The sequence below is a fragment of the Ovis canadensis genome, chromosome 18 (assembly GCF_042477335.2).
Source record: "Ovis canadensis isolate MfBH-ARS-UI-01 breed Bighorn chromosome 18, ARS-UI_OviCan_v2, whole genome shotgun sequence".
In the NCBI taxonomy this organism is placed as follows: Eukaryota; Metazoa; Chordata; class Mammalia; order Artiodactyla; family Bovidae; genus Ovis; species Ovis canadensis.
Genome location: NC_091262.1, coordinates 23,419,152 through 23,441,405, shown reverse-complemented (window position 1 = coordinate 23,441,405; position 22,254 = coordinate 23,419,152).

Below are 22,254 nucleotides of genomic sequence, written 5' to 3'. Positions count from 1 at the left end.
GTTTTTTGTTTTTAAGTTTCTGGTTCTCCATTGAAACTGTGAGCCAGTTTCACTTCCAGCCAGACAACATTCTCCAGGCAGAAATGCGACTCTGGTCCTGGCAGCCATGCAGGCCTGCCCTCTGGGAGCTTATGTTCTAGTGGCAGAAATGGACAGTGAAGCCAATGCACATTGCTTGTTTGTGGATTTTTTGATGATAGCCATTCTGACGGGTGTGAGGTGACATCTCATTTTAATTTTGCTGTTCAGTTCAGTTCAGTCGCTCAGTCGTGTCCGACTCTGCAACCCCAAGAATAGCAGCACGCCAGGCCTCCCTGTCCATCACCAACTCCCGGAGTTCACTCAAACTCATGTTCATCGAGTCCGTGATGCCATCTAGCTATCTCATCCTCTGTCCTCTTCTCCTCCTGCCCCCAATCCTTCCCAGCATCAGAGTCTTTTCCAATGAGTCAACTCTTCACATGAGGTGGCCAAAGTACTGGAGTTTCAGCTTTAGCATCATTCCTTCCAAAGAAATCCCAGGGCTGATCTCCTTCAGAATGGACTGGCTGGATCTCCTTGCAGGCCAAGGGACTCTCAAGAGTCTTCTCCAACACCACAGTTCAAAAGCATCAATTCTTCAGCACTCAGCCTTCTTCACAGTCCAACTCTCACATCCATATATGAGCACAGGAAAAACCAAAGCCTTGACTAGATGGGCTTCTGTTGGCAAAGTAATGTCTCTGCTTTTCAATATACTATCTAGGTTGATCATAACTTTTCTTCCAAGGAGTAAGCGTCTTTTAATTTCATGGCTGCAGTCACCATTTGCAGTGATTTTGGAGCCCCCAGAAATAAAGTCTGACACTGTTTTCCCTGTTTCCCCATCTATTTCCCATGAAGTGATGGGACCGGATGCCATGATCTTCATTTTCTGAATGTTGAGCTTTAAGCAACTTTTTCACTCTCCTCTTTTGCTTTCATCAAGAGGCTCTTTAGTTCCTCTTCACTTTCTGCCATAAGGGTGGTGTCATCTGCATATCTGAGGTTATTGATATTTCTCCCAGCAATCTTGATTCCAGCTTGTGTTTCTTCCAGCCCAGCATTTCTCATGATGTACTCTGCATATAAGTTAAATAAGCAGGGTGACAATATACAGCCTTGACGTACTCCTTTTCCTATTTGGAACCAGTCTGTTGTTCCATGTCCAGTTCTAACTGTTGTTTCCGGACCTGCATACAGATTTCTCAAGAGGCAGGTTAGGGGATCTAGTATTCCTATCTCTTTCAGAATTTTCCACAGTTTATTGTAATCCACACAGTCAAAGGCTTTGGCATAGCCAATAAAGCAGAAGTAGATGTTTTTCTGGAACTCTCTTGCTTTTTCCATGATCCAGCAGATGTTGGCAATTTGATCCCTGGTTCCTCTGCCTTTTCTAAAACCAGCTTGAACATCAGGGAGTTCACGGTTCATGTATTGCTGAAGCCTGGCTTGGAGAATTTTGAGCATTACTTTACTAGCATGTGAGATGTGTGCAATTGTGTGGTAGTTTGAGCATTCTTTGGCATTGCCTTTCTTTGGAATTGGAATGAAAACTGACCTTTTCCAGTCCTGTGGCCACTGCTGAGTTTTCCAAATTTGCTGGCCTATTGAGTGCAGCACTTTCACAGCATCATCTTTCAGGATTTGAAATAGCTCAACTGGCATTCCATCACTTCCTCTAGCTTTGTTCGTAGTGATGCTTTCTAAGGCCCACTTGACTTCACATTCCAAGATGTCTGGCTCTAGATTAGTGATCACATCATCAAGATTATCTGGGTCATGAAGATCTTTTTTGTACAGTTCTTCTGTGTATTCTTGCCACCTCTTCTTAATGTCTTCTGCTTCTGTTAGGTCCAGACCATTTCTGTCCTTTATCGAGCCCATCTTTGCATGAAATATTCCCTTGGTATCTCTAATTTTCTTGAAGGGATCTCTAGTCTTTCCCATTCTGTTCTTTTCCTCTATTTCTTTGCATTGATCGCTGAAGAAGGATTTCTTATCTCTCCTTGCTATTCTCTGGAACTCTGCATTCAGATGCTTATATCTTTCCTTTTCTCCTTTGCTTTTCGCCTCTCTTATTTTCATAGCTATTTGTAAGGCCTCCCCAGACAGCCATTTTGCTTTTTTGCATTTCTTTTCCATGGGGATGGTCTTGATCCCAGTCTCCTGTACAATGTGATGAACCTCATTCCATTGTTCATCAGGCATTCCATCTGTCAGATCTAGGCCCTTAAATCTATTTCTCACTTCCACTGTATAATCATAAGGGATTTGATTTAGGTCATACCTGAATGGTCTAGGGGTTTTCCCTGCTTTCTTCAGTTTGAGTCTGAATTTGGTAATAAGGTGTTCATGATCTGAGCCACAGTCAGCTCCTGGTCTTGTTTTTGTTGACTCTATAGAGCTTCTCCATCTTTGGCTGCAAAGAATATAATCAATCTGATTTCGGTGTTGACCATCTGGTGATGTCCATGTGTAGAGTCTTCTCTTGTGTTGTTGGACGAGGGTGTTTGCTATGACCAGTGCATTTTCTTGGCAAAACTCTATTAGTCTTTGCCCTGCTTCATTCCACATTCCAAGGCCAAATTTGCCTGTTACTCCAGGTGTTTCTTGATTTTCCTATTTTGCTTTTGGCTGTCACCAAAAAAAATCTGCATACAATAAAAGCTGGTAGAGGAGGGTGCAGAGAGGAGGGAAATCTTCTATACTGCTGGGCTTGTACTTAGTCACTCAGTTGTGTCTGACTCTTTTGCAACCCTTTGGACTATAGCCTTCCAATATAGTCTGCCCATGGGAATTTTCAGGCAAGAATGCTGGAGTGGGTTGTCATTTCCTCCTTTAGGGGTTCAAACCTGCAACTACTGTGTCTCCTGCACTACAGGCAGATGCTTTACCCTCTGAACCATCAGGGAAGCCTGCTATACTGATGGTGGGATTGTAAATTGATGCAGCCACTATGGAGAACATCGTGGAATTCCCCTGAGAAACTAAAAATAGAAATACTAGCAATACCACTCCTGGGCATAAACCCAGTCTGCACACTGCTGTATTTAAAATGGATGACCTTATGTATACTTCCCTGGTGGCTCAGCTGGTAAACAATCTGCCTGCAATGTGGGAGACCTGGGTTCAATCCCTGGTTTGGGAAGATTCCCTGGAAAAGGGAAAGGCTACCCACTTCAGTATTCTGGCTTGGAAAATTCCATGGACTGTATAGTCCACAGGGTTGCAAAGAGTTGGGCACGACTGAGCAACTTTCACTTTCACAACTTACGTGTAAAGGGGCATACTATACAGTATAGAGAACTCCGCTCAATATTCTCTAACAACCTAACTGGGAAAAAAATTTGAAAAAAAAAAAAAACTTGTATAGGTATGACTGAATCACTTTATTTTATACCTGAAACTAACACAACATTGTGAATCAGCTATACTCTAATGTAAAATAAAAGCTGAGAAGAAAAAAGCCAACACACATACACTTTTGGGTGATTATACCTGGGAGAGGAAGAGCAAAGCAGAGGTGGGAGAGAGTGTTATGGACTGGATTGTGTCCCCTTTGAATTCATATGTTGAAGTCCTAACCTCCCATAGCTCAGAAGTGACTATATTTGGAAATAGGGTCTTTAAAGAGGCGATCAAGTTAAAATGAGGATATGAAGGTGGGCTCGAATCCAGTCTGACTTGTGTCCTTATGAAAGAGTAGACTTGCAGAAAAAAGACCTGTGAATATACAAAGAGGAGACATTCACCTGCCAACCAAGGTGGGAGACCTTTGAGGAAAAAATATGCCAGACTCCTTGATCTTGGAATTCTAGCTTCCAGAACGACAAGACACTCTCTTCCAGTCAGTCTCTCCCATCAGGAAACTTCCATAAGCTTCTTATCCTTCTCCATCAGAGGGCAACAGACTAAAAACCACAATCACAGAACACTAACCTATATGATCACATAGACCACAGCCTTGTCTAACTCAATGAAACTATGAGCCATGCTGTGTAGGGCCACCCAAGACAGATGGGTCATGGTAGAGAGTTCTGACAAAATGTGGTCCCCTGGAAAATGGAATAGCAAACCACTTCAGTATTCTTGCCTTGAGAACCCTATGAACAGTATGAAAAGGCAAAAAGATAGGACACTGAAAGAGGAACTCCCCAGGTTGGTAGGTGTCCAATATGCTACTGGAGATGTGTGCAGAAATAACTCCATAAAGGATGAAGATATGCAGCCAAAGCAAAAATAACCCCCAGTTGTGGATGTGACTGGTGATGGAAACAAAGTCTGATGCTGTAAAGAGCAATATTGCATAGGAACCTGGAATGCTAGGTCCATGAATCAAGGCAAATTGGAAGTGGTCAAACAAGAGATGGCAAGAGTGAATGTCAACATTTTAGGAATCAGTGAACTAAAATGGACTGGAATGGGTGAATTTAACTCCGATGACCTTATATCTACTACTGTGGGCAAGAATCCCTTAGAAGAAGTAGAGTAGCCATCATGGTCAACAAAAGAGTCCGAAATGCAGTACTTGGATGCAATCTCAAAAATGACAAAATGATCTCTGTTCGTTTCCAAGGCAAACCATCCAATATCACAGTAATCCAAGTCTACACCCCAACCAGTAACACTGAAGAAGCTGAAGTTGAACTGTCCTATGAAGACCTATAAGACCTCTTAGAACTAATACCCCCAAAAGATGTCCTTTTCCTTATAGGGGACTGGAATGCAAAAGTAGGAAGTCAAGAAATACCTGCAGTAACAGTAAATTTGGCCTTCCTTGGAGTACAAAAGGAAGCAGGGCAAAGGCTAACAGAGTTTTGCCAAGGAAACTCACTGGTCACAGCAAACACCCTCTTCCAATAACACAAGAGAAGACTCTACACATGGACATCACCAGATGGTCAATAACAAAATCAGATTGATTATATTCTTTGCAGCTAAAGACAGAGAAGCTCTATACAGTTCAGTTCAATTCAGTTCAGTCACTCAGTCATTTCCGACTCTTTGCGACCCCATGAATCACAGCACGCCAGGCCTCCCTGTCCATCACCAACTCCCGAAGTTTACTCAAACTCACGTTCATCGAGTCAGTGATGCCATCCAATCATCTCATCCTCTGTTGTCCCCTTCTCCTCCTGCCCCCAATCCCTCCCAGCATCAGAGTCTTTTCCAATGAGTCAACTCTTCACATGAGGTGGCCAAAGTATTGAGTTTCAGATTTAGCATCAGTCCTTCCAATGGACATGCAAGACTGATCTCCTTTAGAATGGACTGGTTGGATCTCCTTGCAGTCCAAGGGACTCTCAACAGTCTTCTCCAACACCACAGTTCAAAAGCATCAATTCTTCGGCACTAAGCTTTCTTCACAGTCCAACTCTTACATCCATACATGACTGCTTGGAAAAACCATAGCCTTGACTAGATGGACCTTTGTTGGCAAAGTAATGTCTCGGCTTTTGAATATGCTATCTAGGTTGGTCATAACTTTTCTTCCAAGGAGTAAGTGTCTTTTAATTTCATGGCTGCTGTCACCATCTGCAGTGATTTTGGAGCCCAAAAAAATAAAGTCTGACACTGTTTCCACTGTTTCCCCATCTATTACCCATGGAGTGATGGGACTGGATGCCATGATCTTCGCTTTCTGAATATTGAGCTTTAAGCCAACTTTTTCACTCGATACAGTTAGCAAAAACAAAACTGTGAGCTGACTGTAGCTCAGATCATGAACTCCTTATTGCCAAATTCAGACTTAAACTGAAGAAAGTAGGGAAATCCACGAGACCATTCAGGTATGATCTAAATCAGATCCTTTACGATTATACAGTGGAAGTGGCAAACAGATTCAAGGGATTAGATCTCATAGACAGAGTGCCTGAAGAACTATGGATAGAGGTTCATGACTTTCTACAGGAGGCAGTGATCAAGACCATCTCCAAGAAAAAGAAATGCAAAATGACATAATGGTTGTCTGAGGAAGCCTTAAAAATAGCTGTGAAAAAAGAGAAGCTAAAGGCAAAGGGAAAAAGGAAAGGTATATCCATTTGAATGCAGAGTTCTAAAGAATAGCAAGGAGAGATAAGAAAGCCTTCCTCAGTGATCAATGCAAAGAAATAGAGGAAAAGAACAGAATGGGAAAGACTAGAGTTCCCTTCAAGAAAATTAGAGATACCAAGGGAACATTTCATGCAAAGAAGGGCACAATAAAAGGACAGAAATGGTCTGGACCTAACAGAAGCAGAAGATACTAAGAAGAGGTGGCAAGAATACACAGAAGAACTGTACAAAAAAGATCTTCACGACCCAGATAACCATGATGGTGTGAGAACCAGACATCCTGGAGTGCGAAGTCAAGTGGACTTTAGGAAACATCACTATGAACAAAGCTAGAGGAGGTGATGGAATTCTAGCTGAGCTATTTCAATCTTAAAAGATGATGCTATGAAAGTGCTGCACCCAATAGGCCAGCAAATTTGGAAAACTCAGCAGTGGCCACAGGACTGGAAAAGGCCAGTTTTCATTCCAATTCCAAAGAAAGGCAATGCCAAAGAATGCTCAAACTACCACACAATTGCACTCATCTCACATGCTAGTAAAGTAATGCTCAAAATTCTCCAAGCCAGGCTTCAGCAATACATGAACCGTGAACTCCCTGATGTTCAAGCTGGTTTTAGAAAAGGCAGAGGAACCAGGGATCAAATTGCCAACATCTGCTGGATCATGGAAAAAGCAAGAGAGTTCCAGAAAAACATCTACTTCTGCTTTATTGGCTATGCCAAAGCCTTTGACTGTGTGGATCACAATAAACTGTGGAAAATTCTGAAAGAGATGGGAATACCAGACCACCTAACCTGCCTCTTGAGAAATCTGTATGCAGGTCAGGAAGCAACAGTTAGAACTGGACATGGAACAACAGACTGGTTCCAAATAGGAAAAGGAGTACATCAAGGCTGTATATTGTCACCCTGCTTATTTAACTTATATGCAGAGTACATCATGAGAAAAGCTGGACTGGAAGAAACACAAGCTGGAATCAAGATTGCCGGGAGAAAGATCAATAACCTCAGATATGCAGATGACACCACCCTTATGGCAGAAAGTGAAGAGGAACTAAAGAGCCTCTTGATGAAAGTGAAAGAGGAGAGTGAAAAAGTTGGCTTAAAGGTCAACATTCAGAAAACTAAGATCATGGCATCCGGTCCCATCACTTAATAGCAAATAGATGGGGAAACAGTAGAAACAGTGTCAGACTTTATTTTGGGGGGCTCCAAAATCACTGCAGATGGTGACTTCAGCCATGAAATTAAATGATACTTGCTCCTTCGAAGAAAAGCTATGACCAACCTAGAAAGCATATTTATAAGCGGAGACATCACTTTGCCAACAATGATCTGTCTAGTCAAAACTATGGTTTTTCCAGTAGTTATGTATGAATGTGAGAGTTGTACTATTAAAAAAAGCTGAGCACTGAAGAATTCATGCTTTTGAACTGTAGTGTTGGAGAAGACTCTTGAGACTGGACTGCAAGATCAAACCAGTTAATCCTAAAGGAAATCAGTCCTGAATATTCATTGGAAGGACAGATACTGAAGCTGAAATTCCAGTACTTTGGCCACCTGATCTGAAGAACTTACTCATTAGAGAATACCCTGATGCTAAGGAAAATTGAGGGCAGGAGGAGAGGGGACAACAGAAGTTGAGATGGTTGGATGGCATCAGTGACTATGGACATGAGGTTGAGTAAGCTTCAGGAGTTGGTGATGGACAGGGAGGCTTGGCATGCTGCACTCTATGGGATCGCAGAGTCACACACGACTGAGTGGCTGAACTGAACTGAACCAAAGTCAGTCTTCTTGGTGCTAGGTTATGGCAGCCCCAGCAAACTAACACAGAAGCTCTTAGAGATGCTAAGAGATGTTCTCTCACAGGAGGATTTGTGCACTGACTGTCAGTGCAGGAGTGAAGCACAAATCCGGGTGTTGCTCACTCGAGGCCAAAGGACCAGCACAAGTTTCTTATGCACATGACCTTAAACCACAGGCTAACCACCTTTTCAATTATTTCTATAATTTCTTTATTTCTGGATGGCCATTTCTTTACAAAGAAGCCATGTTGAGAGATAGATGCTCATTTACCTACTATAAAATTCAACTACAGAAAAGACTGATTCTCATAGATTTTCATAATAGTACTGGATTGAAACATGTATCTCAGTAAAAAGTCTAATAGGTGCCTGACACCATCCCTCTGATTTGCTCAGAAAAGATGGCAACCTTAAAAGTCATATCCAATTATACCACTCTCTACTTTTGTAGTAGGGTGGGTTCGTGTGTGCTTTATTTTATTCCAAAATGCTATTATTTATTTAAATTTTGTACAGAAAATCTTCAGTGATTGTAAGTTGTAAAGTTTCCATGTATTATTTTTATGATTTTATGTTTTATATATACTTGGCTTGATATAATGCTGGTATCTCACTGTTAGGTTAGTTATCTGATGTCAGTTTATTCTGGTTTCTTTTGTTTTGTTTTGCTTTGGTTTTTGGTTTTTAATTTATACTAATAACCATATCCTTTAGTAGTCGAATGGCTTCTTCAACAGACCGCCGTTATGTGTACTTCTCACAATCTGGCATCAGAAGTTGTCAGTCTGCATTGCAGCACTGTTTTGAAACTAATTCAAAGAGGCATTATTCCTCGCTTCTTCCCTACAGACTGAAGGCCTGCTCTCATCTGGGAACTGCCCAGCTAGAGCTGAAGGCCAAATCTGGCTTGAATTTATCCAAAGAGTGGCTTTAGTGTTCACGTTTCAACACTGAATGGGCTATTGAATTCCACTACCACCCCCAACAAGCCTCTTTCCTTCTTGAAAGTTTCCTTCTTGAAGCTTGACTGTCTCCCACAAAGGAATCTGTAGATTTTTTTATTATCTTGTTAAAATCATTGGAATGGACTATGATTAAGTGTTTTATCTTATACATGTAGTGATATAGCATTGAATAGAGTTAAAGACATTTGAGAGTGGTACATGCCAGAAGAAAGAAAGAAATAGAGCATTCTGGTATAATTTTGTATGGCCAGGCTAATCTTGAGACATAAATGTGATCTAGCTTATTTATCTTACAAGTTGACCCAATTTGGGTCCAGTTTGGAGTAGACCAAGATGCTTTTGACATTGCTCAAGTGTATCAAAACCTGATTCTTGTGCAAAGTTTTCTTGGGACATGTCAATCTCCATGGACATCTCCCCTTCATTATGACCAATGAAATTATGGTTGCATTTGGGTATTTAGTATTTAATGCTCTCTAATTGCTCCTTACACATATATTCTGCCTCCCCCAGTTGGCAGAGAAATGTCTGAGTCCAGAAATATACGATAAGTTCCTTCTGGACCATCCTGACCTCTAGGAGTTTGCTGCTTAACAAGTAAGAAAATGGTTAGAAAACGTTGGCTGGTAAATTAATGAATCATTTTCTTCCTTGAGAGATTTTGCAAACAGTTCTCACTGTTTTTATGTTTTGTTTTGTTTTGTTTTGTTTTGTTTGCCTTAGTATCAAGTTCTACTACTATTATGTCCCTTGGAGGTTGCTATATACACTTTATTTTTAAAAAATAATATGCAAAAACTTTGAGGTAAGATTATCTATAAGAGGATTTAGAACAATATTTCATTTTCTGAGCAACTTTAGGAAATGAGGTGGTTCAAGAAGAACAAGCTCCATAAGTACAGAAATATACTCGCTTTTGAATTCTTAAGGAGGACCGTAGTGCCTGGAAAATAGTAGATGCTTAAAAAATGTCAATGTATGGCAAAAACTACTACTATATTGTAAAGTAATTACCCCCCAGTTAAAATAAATTGATTAATTTAAAAATATATATTTAATGAATAAATGAAGGTGGAGGGAAGTTTTATATGATTTCAAATAGCAATACATACAGCCATTTTTTGTGTGCTTACAGAAAAACAAAACATTTCTTTCTGGAATGACTCCCATTTCTTCACATTTAAAGCAAAATTTTTATTGAAATCCTTGGGTTAAAAGGTTGAATCTTTCAAAAGGCATATTAGGAAGGAGGCAGAGGACAGAGAATTGGCAAGACTGATTTTCATGAGAAAAAAAATCAAGAATTTTTAGGATTGGATACAACATGTAAGATGTAAAAAAGTCTGGAGAGGAAATAAAAATTCACGCAACAGGACTGCAGGCTTAGAGCCTGTAGGTCTATAGGCCAGCACTGGGGCAGAGCATCTTGAGAGAAGGAACTTTAATGAAAAATGCATTTTTTATTTTAAGTTGTTTTCTCTACCATAGTGTGAAGTTACTTCTCACATCACCCTGATCACCCCAAACCCTCAATAACTTCTGTGTATGCTTTCATTCCAAGGCTACTGCTAATGCTGCTTGTGAAAAAAGCAAGTTAAAGGGACTAGGGGCCAGTGTGTACATAAATGAAGCAATGCATACTGTGGCTGAGACCTACTACTCTGTAGGCAGAGAAAATAAGATAAAAAAGAAACTAATTTTCTGGGAATTCATAAAAATCTGAAAAAGTCCATTTTATGCAAATTTGATGCATAATTTTAGGGAAAGTTTTTCTAATCATTTTTGCTAAACTTTCCAACCAGAGGGTCACCTTAGTTAATATTCAGGCTGCAAATGAATTAATGCTTTATTTTATACTAAGAAATATACTTTCTAAATAATGCATATATTTAAAGTATAATTTTCTAGTTATAATGATCACTTTCAAAACTTTTAAATTAATATTAGCAAAAATAAGAAAATTAAAAATGTCCATAAAGTCCTTCCCCTAAATACAACTACCATTTGTAGTTTGAGTTTTTGTCCAAATCCTAAAATTGTGTCCAAATCCTAAAGTCAGCCCTATGCTGACTTAAATGAACTGAAAATGACAAGGTTGCAATTCCAGACCTAATCTTTAAGAAGACCCTTCATCTTTTTCTCTTAAAACTTTTCTTTGCCAAGTGGACAAGCCCAGAGCTTGTTACCATGAAGAGGAGATGTTAGTTGCCCTAAACAAAGGCTGCAGCTCATCAACTTACACAAGTTTGAAAGAGCCCAGCCTAAATCAGCAGAACTATCTCTGCAGACCACAACTGACTATAGGTACATGAATAACTCTAGTCTTATCCAGAATAACCTCCTAGCTGACCTCCTTCAGACTCATGAGAAATACTGAATGTTAGCTGTTTCTAAGCCAATTTATTTTAGAGGAATTTTGTTATGCAGCATTAGCTAACTGCCACCTGTTGCTTTATAGGTAACAAAATCAGCTTGATTAAAGATTAAACTACTTTCTTATGCAATATACCATATAAAGACAGAATCAGAAATTCAGTCCATGTCTTCCATGTCCCCACACAGTAACTGATTTTTTGTCCTGACACATATCTTCCTAAAATAGTTTTTATATATCCCTATTTTTGATACTGTATCTAATTTAAATTTCCCTTTATATTTCTTCTGATGACTTCAATATTGGATATAATTTTTCTTTATATTTAATGTATAAACTGCTTCTCAAATTTTAACTTTTTCTTCTTTTTGGTAGGCTTAGGTTCATATTTTATTATATTCTATACATTTTCTGAATGGAAGTCATTCAGTCGTGTCCAACTCCTTGCAACCCCATGGAGTATACATTCCATGGAATCCTCCAGGCCAGAACACTGGAGCAGGTAGCCTTTCCCTTCTCCAGGGCATCTTCCCAACCCAGGGATTGACCCCAGGTCTCCTGCATTGCAGGCAGATTCTTTACCATCTGAGCCATAGTTCTATGTTAACTTGAACTCAAAATTTGTAAAATAATATTAATATTTACTACTTACTTCAACTTATATTCCTTTATACATACACAACATTGTTCTTTGGTTTCTGTCGTGGTCAGGGATAACCCCAACCGATGACCAAAATCTTGAAGCAATCTTTTAACTTCCTCATCTCCATCGTGAACAATTAACGTAGCATAGATTTCTCCTTCTAGATGTCTCAGGTCATCCATTCAAGTCCATGGACACACCCCTAACCAAGTTGTTTCTACCAGTACATAATGCTTTCAAATGCCATGCCTTCCTCTGTCTAGTGGGAGAGAGTGGAAAGCTAAAATCTCTAACCTCCAGACTTTTTTTAATTTGTCAGTTATAGATGTAGATTAGGTCTGTCACTTTGATACCCTTATTAGGATTTAGAAAGCAGAAGGGAAGGCATTTATCAGATCCCTGACTCCTTGTTGGCTCTCTCTGAAAACTAGGCTGTGGAAACTGAGATTTGGTAGAAGCAGGGTTCTAGTTTCCAAATTCCTGAGTTTTGAGAGGCAGTTGCAACTAAAGCAGTGGCCTCAGAAATAGTAACTTTGCTGCCAGGTCCATGCTTCCATATTCTGGGAGCTTCCCTGGACGCCCAATGTAGATCCCATTCCTTCAGTGTTCCTAATGATTTTATAAATACTTAATTTCTTGTATTAAATTCCAGTTTCTTTTAAATGGTTAGAGTCATTTCTAAGAAGGTGAAAAATGGAATGACAACCAATTCTGGAATACAGAACTTTGTCCCCCCAAAATGGAGAATATAGATTTTACTCAAATGTCACTCCATCATTTATAGTTGTATTTCTCTGAATATAGTTATACCAGGATCAATTAAGTATTGGTGGAAAATGAAAACCTTCACCCCTAGTAAATCATAATCTTTAAAAAGGGCCTAGATGTATGTATTCCCAGAAGCACCCCAGGAATTCATAAGAATCTCATTAGAAATACGAGAATCACTGATTTATAATAATTATGCAAGTGTTAGACTTCAAAGAAAATCTCAATAAACAGAAACTGCATGAGTTCCATTTATTATGCCACACAATTAAGCTAGATATTAATAACAAAGCATTACATCATAAAAATGCATAACTGAGTTTATGCAGCCTACCCGCTATTTTCTCTCAATGAGGAAAAGAAAATAACATTACAAACTTGTTAGGCAGTAATATACATTATATCATTACATAATATCAGGCAATGAATGTAGCCAAAGATATATTCAGAAGGAAATTTGCAGATGCAAACACTTAAGTTATTAAACAGGAAAAAACTAAAGTCAAATAAAGAAGTTAGAAAGAGAATGATAAAATGAAAACCAAGGAAAGTGGGAGAAAAAGAATATAAAACTAAGACAATATGAATAAATTAGAATAAAGAAAGTCGTACTGAAAATGAACTTAAGAATTGATATTTGGGGGAAATATTCTAAAAAGTGTCAAATCTATTCACAAATAAATATAAAAATAAATATAAAAGTGTTTTAATGAAAGCATTAAATAATATAGAAAACTTAATATTTTGAAAATATAAAAATTGCAGAAACTTTTCTGAGGATGTATAAACCATCAAAATCAATTCTAAAATGGTTTGTATACATTTGCATGCAAACAGACAAAAGACAGAGGAAAAAATGACAAGTGTTTGAGGATTAACCAAATGACAACTCACTCCAGTATTCTTGCCTGGAGAAATCCCAGGGACAGAAGAGCTTGGAACGCTACAGTCCAAACAGTCAGACACGACTGAGTGACTATAACTCACTCACAAGATGCCTACATTATTTTATAGGGGCATTTCTTTTTAATTTTCCCATATTATGAGCCATGTTAGAGCATGCAAAAAGGGGGAACACCACTCACTTCATTTTTAAAGGCAATAAATCCCCAATACCTTAAAAGTTAGCAAAGATAACACTGAAAGGAAAATTCCAGGTGCATCTCAATAATTAATATTCTTAAAAATATTATTACATAAAATTCAGTTAAATCAAATATATTATCACAGTAAAAATAATCAACAATGATTTAGTCCTTAAATATAAGGATGATTTAACATAAAACAATATGCTAATATTCATAACACCAAGAGATCAAGGAAATAAAAGCATTACTAAAATAGACTCTGAAAAGTCACTTGAAAAATTCAACACTTTTTAAATGCAAGATAATTTTATTATATTTTGAAGCCTCTTTCCATTTTCAGTTTTCAATAGCAAAACTTTCAATAGCAAAGTTTACATTTACTTACACAACATTTGAGGTTTGCCTTTTAAGTTCAATAAGAGTTAGAATGTCCCCATATCCCTAGCATTAATTTAAAACATTTACAAATTTTTCACCAGAATTACCTGATTTTTTAAAGGCGTCAATAAAATTATTTAAAGATAAACAACTGCCAAGAAACTGCAAAAAAGCAAACGAAATATTCTTACACCTATTAAGAGATTTGCATCAACAAAACAAATATGGAGGACATACCAATAGTCACAAATATCCCATGTTCCTCTACGTCAGTGTACCTCCCATCTTCTTAAGAGTAGTCATGGTCATGTGACTCGTTACTAGCCAGTGCGGTAGTGACCCCTTCCCATTTTAAGCTAAAGCATTTTTTTATGTTTTAAATTCAATTATGTCAAAGCTTAATTCTCCAATTCCCCTTTCCTTGACTAAGGCAAGTGCAATTGTGAAAGCATTTTTTGATAAAGGGAGTCCCAAAATAAATTCAATATGGTTACTGAGTCAACATACGAAGGGTAACTTCCCTGGAGAAATGCCTAGACCCACAGAGGGATTTGCGTGATGAGGAAATAGATGTGTTGAACCAAAATTTGGGGGTAGTTACTGAAAGATAATCTGTCCCAGGTAATGCAATGAATATTTTAAAATAACACCTTTCTTCATAATAGCTAGATGATACAGTGGAAAAAGCTGTTACACTATAATAAACATTACAATAAATATTTAAGCATTAACAAAAATATTCACGACTCTATTAAAAAGCAAAACTTTACCTAAAATATAACAGTTTAATGAATGGAAAGTCATACCATATGACAGGAAAGGAAAAATATATTGTAAACCTGTCTAGCTTCTCTCAAGTTCATTGACAAATTTAATAAGTTAAATTAAAATTTCAAAGTGATGCGCTTTTTTTTAGCTTAGCTAAATAGTCACAGACTACATCTGAAAGAATAAGCAGTTGAAAATAACTGAGAAATTTTTTAAAGTAATGATGAGGATTTGTGCCATCAAATACTTGGAGAAAATATTTGCTGTGAATATATATAAAGAACATGTAGCCGAATTTATATTAGGAAAAAACCCTCGTATGATTTAGTAATGAAAAGGCAATCCAATTGAAAAAAAATGGACAATGATTTGAACAAATATTTCACAATAGCACATGGAAAATAAATACATGAGAAGATGTTAAACTGCACTAGTCATTTGGTCAATGCAAAATAAAACCACAATGAGATACCACTAATCACATACCAGGATAGTTAAAATTTTTAAAGATGAACAATAGCAAGTGTTTGCCAGGATATGGAACAAGTGTTATATAAAATAGTAAAAAGCACTTTGGAAAAGAGATGGCAACTTCTTGTAAAGTTAAGCATATGCTTACCATTTGAGGCTGTAATTTCACTCCTAGGTATTTACCCATGAGGAATGACAACATATCACACACAAAGACTTGTAAGGAATCTTCAGGGCAACTCTATTCATGATAGAAAAAAACAATCCAAGAGTCCACCAAAAGGTGAATATCCAGATAAACAGATTGTGCTGTAACCATACAAGGAAACACGACTCAACAATAAGGGATCTACTGACAAACACAGCAGTGTTCCCCTGAGTCAAAGATGCGCTGGGTGCTTAGTCACTCAGTCGTGTCTCTTTGCAGCCCCATGGACTGTAGCCGCCAGGCTCCTCTGTCCATGGGGATTCTCAGGAAAGAATACTGGAGTGGGTTGCCATGCCCTCTTCCAGGGGATCTTCCCAACCCAGGGATCGAACCCAGGTCTCTCACATTGCAGGGGGACTCTTCACTGTCTGAGCCACTAAACAGTCAAAGATGGCAGACACAAAAGAACACATACTTTATGATACCACCTATAGATACTTCTAGTGAGTACACAAGCGAAATTTGGGGGGTGAATTGAAATGGTATCTTGATCATTTACAGTGATAACAATGCATCAGTAGGACACTAAAATGCATTTTTACATGTAAAGCATACCCATATGAAGGGTTTTTTTTTTTAATGAAATAGTCTATGAGGTGATCTCAGCTTTCTCTACCCTGATATTCTATGGCATGAATCAATAATTTATGATCAACTAAGTTTTAAAAATGTTACCTGCCCCAGAGGCGTGATGTCTATCACAAGCATTCTAATTTTAGAAGGAACCAAGTCTTGAACCAAACAAACACATCTCCAGTCATAGAACGTTTGTGCAAAGGAGAGCAAGATGTTAACATCCCATCACACAGGGAAGCACTCAGTGCTCCAGGACAGGCAGAGAACAGCTCCCGCTCGTCAGTTTACTCTGTGATGCCTCCTTAGACAAACTTTCTATGTTGAATTAAAGGGACAAACAAATCAGTCTGCCTGCAGTGTTAGCAGGGCAGAATCTTCTTTCTGGGTCCAACTTAGCTGTTTTCAGGCTTAGATTGATACTTTAAAACTTCTAACTGAAATAAAAGTCAATGAAATAATGAAATTTATTTCAATGAAATAAAAGTATATGATAAAGAAAGAGCAATCAGAATCAGATACAAAGAGAAAGAAAGGATAAATGAGGAAAGGGAGGGAGGGAGGGAGACAGAGAAGGAGAGTGGGGGGAAGGAAGGAAAAAGGAAGAAAGTGAGGAAGGGAAGGAAGGGAAGGAGAGAGGAAGGAAAGGCGGATTGGGCTGGACAGGGCATCATTTGATAAGTCAGAAAAGGATCAGGCGGATGTAACAGGAGTCTTTTCCTAGAGCAATTTTGTTTGACTAGCTTAAGTCTACCCTTGGTTATCTTTATCGGGGAATATTTTAATGATGTCAGTCAGAGACCGGGAAGAGAAATCAACTTTTCTTCAGAGACACAAAATCGCCAACCATTTTCCTTTAAAGTTTAATATTTAAAAGGATAGCATTAGAAGCCCAGAAACTGAAGCCAGATTATTTCAAAGTTCTTTTAACCCTTTCCTACTGGCATTTTGAGATCTTCTCCATTTACAGGAAGAGCACCATTTATAGGAAGATTTCTTTCAATAAAACAGTTAAATGTTTTACATATCATTTATTAGCCAAGTCAAGGCCAGTAGTACCCACCGGCCATGCTTCGTCTCTGAGCTTGCTCTTTGCATAGACGAGACGAGTGGGAACTTTTTCTCCCAGACTTGGGAAATTTTCTGCTAACACTCTAGAAAGCTCAAAGAGGCCATGAGGAACAAGTTAACAAGAGGAGGGGCCTGAGAGGAATGCTTTTGATAGACAGGTCAGAATGAAGTTTCTTGTAACAGCTAAGCACCCCTTCTGATAGCAAGGCTAGATTCCTGTGTCCATCACACCTCAGCTCAGGCTGAGGCCTGCAGCATCGCACAGCAAGCCCTTGGCTGTGTCTTGAGGCAATTAGAAGATCAAACACATGGGAGAGGTGAGGGGCTCTGGCTGGGTCTGCAGTTGAAACACAGGCCGTAAAGTTCTGGAAATGAAGGTTTCTCGGCTATCAAGCCAATGATTGCCACATGCCAAAACATAAACCAGATTGCATAATGAGTAGGTTTGTCATGATTTCCTCAAATTAGGTTTTTATTAATGCCTGTCAACAGCAAGTGATAGGCATGCGTTGCATTAGCAGCTGCCATGGGCCATGCCAGCTCTGATATCACAGCTAATCTAAGGCTTACAGTAAGCCAAGGAACTGTAGGCTCTGTGTGAATGAGACCTCAAGTGGTCTGTAGTAAAGAAAAAGTAGCTGAGTGAACATTTCATCATTAGTGGTGAATCATTGTTGTTGAATGTAGTTTTAAATAAATTAAATAGATTTCCATCCCCAAATGAATGTCCTCACTTTTCTCCGTTGTTTGCAGACAACTTGATTTAGTGCAGAGCCTCTGGCATCTTTCTGGGATATTTCAAGGGTTCTGGTCTATTTAAGTCCCACCCTGCTTGAGCTTCTCACACACAATCATGAAAGACTCATTGCTTCCAAAGGGGATACTGATGATGTGGTTGATTTCAGAGAAGCAATGCCATGGTGGGCTTCCAGACAGAAGAGCTGGAATGCTACCATTTTAAAACAAGATATCAGTCACACAATAAATGAGCTTAACTGATGACTCTCACCGAAAACAATAAAATGGAGACAAAGAGTATTTTACCAAAAGCTAAAACATTTTTATTAATATCATAAATTTAGAGTTCATGGTTGGGAATACTTTCATTAGATAAAATAGTAGTTCTATGTATAGGATTCAGCTAGGTAAAACTTAAACCTCTGTATGGAGATGAACATTGTGAGGTGGCCAAGTCTTCAGGTGAAGGAATCTCACCTGCAGCTGCGGGTTCAGAGGACCAGATAATGGAAGCAGTAGTCACATACGGATGTGAGAGTTGGACCATAACGAAGCTGAGCACCAAAGAATCAATGCTTTTGAACTGTGGTAATGGAGAAGACTCTTGAGAGTCCCTTGGACTGCAAGGAGATCAAACCAGTCAATCCTAAAGGAAATCAGTCCTGAATATTCATTGGAAGGACTGATGCTGAAGCTGAAGCTCCAATACTTTGGCCACCTGATGCGAAGAATTGACTCACTGGAAAAGACCCTGATCCTGGGAAATATTGAAGGCAAGAGGTGAAGAGGGCAACAGAGGATGAGATGGTTGGATGGCATCACCTCTTCAACAGATATGAGTCTGAGAAAACTTGAAGATAGTGAAGGATAGGAAAGCCTGATGTGCTGCAGTCCACACATGACTTAGCAACAGAACCACAACAATGAAAGCAGGACTTGCTCGGACTTTGGAATAAGGAAGGCGGATTCTGTACAAAGCTCCCCAAAGGCAAACTCCTAAATGTTCCATATTGTATCATGGTGGTCACTGAAGTTTTAGCTAGTTATTTTAAAGAATGATGTCTTAGGCTGGGTTATTATAACAAAATATGATGGATTGGAATGACTTTAACAACAAGTATTTATTTCTCACGGTTGTGGAAGCTAGGATGTCCTAGATCAAGGTGGCAACCCATTTGGTTTCTGGTGAGAGCTCTCTTCCTGGCCTGCAGGTGACTGCCTTCTCACTATGTCCCCACATGGTGGAGAGAAGAAACTCGGGTGTCTCTTCTTCTTATAAGGACACTAGACTCTTCACGGGGCTCCATCCTCAAGATCTCATCTAAACCTGACCAGCTCCCAAAGGACCCACTTCCTAATGCTATCACATGGGCCTTAGGGCTCCAACATATGAGTTTTGGAGTTTCAACATATAACATTCATCCTATAACAAATGACTTAAACAGAAGAGAAGATGAAAACAGGAAAGTGGAGTTGGGAAGTAAATGTAATAATGAGGAGGAGAAGTTAAAAAAGCATGGATTAGAGGCATGGTATGGAAATGGGTGGTAAAGGATACATTTATGTGACATTTGAAAAGAATTATGTGACGGAATGATCAAAAAGGAATTACGGATTATTTGTCTCAAATAGTTGAGACAAATCTGAGAACTGAGGCAATTGCGCAATTTTCTTGCCAGTTTGTTTTTCTTTTTGTAGCATTGGGAAAGGTAGATAGGATTGCCTAGTTGAAGGTGCACAAATAGGAAATTCCGCTCTTGGTAGACTGTCATTAGCCAAGAACATAGGTGAGAGGGTCAACCTTGTAACATACACTTTAGGACACATAATGTCTCAGAGATCCCCTCTGCCACAAGGAAGGTCTCCCCCTCCACAGATATACTTGTGATATACTTGCTCCTATTTCACTGGCTTCATTTGATTGAGTCATCAAAGGGTTCAGATTTGGGACCCAGAAATTCAAGGTAATCTCTTGTTGAGAACCCAGAACTGAGGATGGGTAGGCACAGAGGTTTGAAAAGACACACAGAAACAGAAAACTCGTTGCCAGAAAAAAAGTGATAGACATGACACGGAAATGCAGTCATCCCCAGGTATCCTCAGGAACTGGTTCCAGAATCCCAGGGCTACCAAGTCCCTTTATATAAGGGACTTAAGGATGCTCGAGTCCCTTATATAAAATGGTGTAAGACAGTCAGCCCTCTACATTCAAACTATTTGAATTCGAGTTTGGATGAAACCGCAGGTGCTGAACCAGGAGATGCAGACGACAAACTCGAGATTCTCGGTGGTGAGTGATCATACGTGCCAGAGAGAGAGCAACTGCGGAAGAAGCCACCTTGCTTCTTGTTCTCTCTCCTAGCCTTTGGGCCCATCCCTTCCCCCAAGGTCTACCGTCCCTCTCAACCTTTCCCTTATTTACTCATTCTTCTCTGCTGGGGTAGCTTCGGTTTGTTCCTATCCTTAACATGAAAGGAATCTTGACTGACACAAGGCTCCATGTTAGCCAAGGTTTCAGAAGTCATCAGCTCACCCATGGGTTGTAAGAAAGCGGACACACATGAGAACAAAGAAATATCCCAGGTGCAAAGACGATAGAGAAAAGCAAGGGATAAACCAAGAAACAAGAGACCTAGCCGAAGGTGCGTTTTAGGAAGCCAAGTAAGTGGCGGCTATAGCGAAGGGGGTAGGGCAGATTTCAATGGGAACATTTTGCAACTACAGTAAACCTGAAAGTAAGAGTTGCTCAGTCACGTCTCGCTCTTTGCGACCCCATGGCAGTCCCCATGAACTCTACAGTCCATGGAATTCTCCAGGACAGAACCCTGGAGTGGGTGGCCTTTCCCTTCTCCAGGGGATCTTCCCAAGCCAGGGATCGAACCACAGTCTCCCACATTGCAAGTGGATTCTTTACCAGCTGAGCCACAAGAGAAGTCCAAGAATACTGGAGTGGGTAGCCTATCCCTTCTCCAGTGGATCTTCCCAACCCAGGAATCGAACCAGGGTCTCCTGCATTGCAGGCAGATTCTTTACCAGCTGAGCTATCAGGGAAGCCTACAGTAAACTTGAGTCTTATCAAATATTTCGTCTGTCTTTTTGGTGCCAGCGGAACACATGTATAGGACTCGAAGGGTAGGTTTACTACCCAGGTTCTATAGAACTCCAAACGTCAACGCAAGCCCTCTTTCTCTAACAGAACAGAATTCTCAAAAGACTGCTGACTTAGCAGCCAGATTCCATCTCTTTCTCAGCCAATGTCTTTATCTCCAGTAACTATTCAGGGAGTAATTTCTGATAGGTTCTTATTTCCACCAGTTCTCCATTGCCTCCCATTTCACTGGTCATGGCTCCAACTTTTTAGCAACTCTTAGCAGATAAAGGTTGAAAATGGAAACCAGTCAGTCAGACCCTTCAAAACTTTTGGCAGGAAAGTATGTTGAAATAATTGGCTAAAAAAGTTATTTATTCACTCTTATCCCTGTTTTCCATTAATACAGAAAATCATGAATTGACCACAATAAGCATGACAACACCATTTAAAATATGTAGAAAACTATATTTGTATGCATTAAATAACTTCAATTCAATGTCAAATTTAATTTTTCCACCCTGAATAAAGTTGGCATATTTTCAACTGCGAGCTATTCATGTAAGCACATTCTCACCTCTCCAGAAAGTGGAAAAAACTGCAAAACTCTCTGAAGGCAGGATTGAATTATCTTAATAGATCCAGTATATGGATCAATAAGTCACTGTTAAATTGAAATAATTATACATTTCTCACTTCACCAAACTATTGTGACTCTAGATAGTCCCAGAAAATTTTGAATATTTGAAACTGCTAATGTTGCCAAAGGTGACTAACTCAAGGTTACATTTGAAAGCCCTGTAAGGAAAAGTCAACATGTATCATCCAAATTAATTTCTCCCTACTTTTGAAAACTTTTGCAGGAAACCTTGCAAATTTGGGAATGTTGAGCAAGCATGCATAACAATGGTTAGCTTTGTGCCAATGACTACAGGTCTGTTAACTGATGAGAGTAATCCAATTTGCTAACAAGAAAGTAAACTTAGGAAGAAGGAAGGGGAGAGATAGTTAATAAGTTTTTAATGCCTGGAAGAAAATAGTATCTGTTTAAATGGAGTTTCTTTTTAAAGGAACAAAGCATGTATAGCAATCGGATGTAATAACAAATTAGAATTGAAACACAGGTAATTTAGAATGTTTAGGGGAATACGGGAGCTGACAGAGCACAGGGCTTCTTTTCTCTCTAAATTTGGAAGTCAAAAGTGGAAAAGACTTTAAAAGTGCTGAAATAATCATCTC